At 45.3% G+C, this 2023-nt stretch overlaps 1 long non-coding RNA gene across 1 annotated transcript; it reads right to left on the bottom strand.

Annotated features, from left to right (window-relative positions):
* Nucleotides 1-334: 334 nt before the first annotated feature.
* LOC114073680 lies at nucleotides 335-2023 on the bottom strand. Its single transcript, XR_003574368.1, has 3 exons — nucleotides 2007-2023; nucleotides 952-1038; nucleotides 335-382 (listed from the first exon to the last, which is right to left on the bottom strand). It is a non-coding gene; the product is annotated as an uncharacterized LOC114073680 (long non-coding RNA).

Raw genomic sequence — 2023 nt, 5'->3', positions numbered from 1 at the left:
GTGGCTAAAGGAAACCCAAAACCAGGCCCCTCTGAGTGAAATGGAAAAGCAAAGGGATTTTGGCAATAGCAGCAGAACTCTGGGAATTAGGAGTGCTTTGTAACAGCAGCTGACAAGGACTAATTGCTGCCCCTGGACTTGGGGGAGGATGAGAAAAAGGAGAGTTTGGGTAACATGGGAGCCCTGCAAGCACATGGACAGTCATCCCATGCTTTATCATCACCTTGCAACAAGCACAAAGGGCTGTCTTGGCAAAAAAAAAAGTAAAAATAGCAAGAAAAGCGTAGTGACTCCTGCTGAGACACTGCCACTCTGGGGGATCAGTCACCGCCTGCTTGGTGGTCACCGCCAGCTCCGAGAAATCACTCCTTGCAACTGCTACCTGTGTGAGCAAAAGAAAGAATGTCAGAGCAGAGCCCCCAGCCCACCTCGGTGCTTTGCTTTCACCCTCCTGACAGCAGCTCTGATAACTGGATGCCTTGTGCAACACTCGGGCTCCAAGAGCTCATTGCAGCCCCCATCCAGCACACAGTGCCCTGGGGGAGTAGCAGAGACACGAAAGAAGGGACAGCAAAGGAAACACCTGCAGGCAAAGCACCTGTACAGGCCAATCTTCCCCGGGAGGGTGGGCAGGCCCTGGTACAGGTTGCCCAGAGAAGCTGTGGCTGCCCCTGGGTCCCTGGAAGTGTCCAAGGCCAGGTTGGACGGGGCTTGGAGCCACCTGGGCTGGGGGAAGGTGTCCCTGCCCACAGCAGGGGGTGGGACTGGATGGGCTTTAAGAAACAGAAACGAGGAAGAGAACTTGGCTCATATTCCTTTTCCAGTATTAGACAATATGAATACAAGCATCAGTAAAGAATATTAACCCTCCTTCCAGAGACACACCCATCTGGCATTACAAATGCTTATAGACCCTATTCAAGCCAGAGAATGGATTTAAAGAGGGCTTACCCTGCTCAGGCAGCTGCTCTTGGATTTCAGCTGCGTTCATTTGATTTTGCTAGAAATCTCTTTCAGAAGGCCTTTCAAATCAGGGAGCTTCACTAATAAAAAAAAAAAAAAAAAAAAAAAAAAAAAAAAAAAAAAAAAAAAAAAAGTTATTTATATAAAGTCAATCTAGCTCAAAGAAAGCAATGCTCACAAGTTATGTGAGTAACAAGCAATTGCCTCTCCAAATATTACACTAAATGCAACAGTGCTTGAATGGACACTTGCAATTAGAGTGTTCATCAGGGCAATTAATGCAGTGAGCCCTGATGCAGATGGATTTCAGCTGGTTAACAAGAACAGAAGCACAATATGGATATTACTTTCAGTAGAGAATTAGGGTTATCAAATCTCCTTTCAGTTTCAAGAAGAGCATCACTGGCCACAGACTCACTCACCATTTCCATTTCAGCCTGGGGAGCAAGCCATTGTTTTGCAGTCTAAATTATTTGACAGCAATCAAAAGATGTATTTGGAAGTATTATGTGGGTCTTATCACCCTTGGACTTCTTAGAAGTCTGTTCTTCATGCCAGAGCAACTCCCTGCTTCAGAGGCCAAATACACAATCCAATCAAGCCTCAGAAAATACCCCCTGGGAAGGTCTTTTCAGTATCACAGTCATAAAAATTATACCTGTATGACAATTCTGATAATGATGTGCTCTCTAGGAGACCAGTAGCTTCACATTGCTTAATTACTTCATGCCTTCAGCTCTAGAAGCTAAATCTGACAGACGTGTGTGGGAAGGGGACACTTCATTACTTGATCACTATAACCTTTCTCTGTAGTAGTGATCAGATGCATTGCCAAGTGTATCCTTTCATAAGCCACTGCTGCTTCTGTAATTCTTTGCTGTTTTGCACTAGAGTCAACTTAGACATTCATTCTTTAAAGTTGGTGTCTTTGTTCCTTAAATCCATCCTCATTCCCAGGGCAAACCAGACTGGCAAAACAGTGGCCCATCACCTGCTTTACCAGAGACAATCACGTTTCCCAGAGCAATTTCAAACACAGGTACCTTTGCATCCAGTTGTC

Source organism: Empidonax traillii, unplaced genomic scaffold (assembly GCF_003031625.1).
Source record: "Empidonax traillii isolate 1590-97213 ecotype Southwest subspecies unplaced genomic scaffold, ASM303162v1 scaffold11865:size9576, whole genome shotgun sequence".
Classification (NCBI taxonomy): Eukaryota; Metazoa; Chordata; class Aves; order Passeriformes; family Tyrannidae; genus Empidonax; species Empidonax traillii.
Note: the sequence above shows the minus strand (reverse complement) of the source record. Positions and strands in the feature narration are given on the sequence as shown.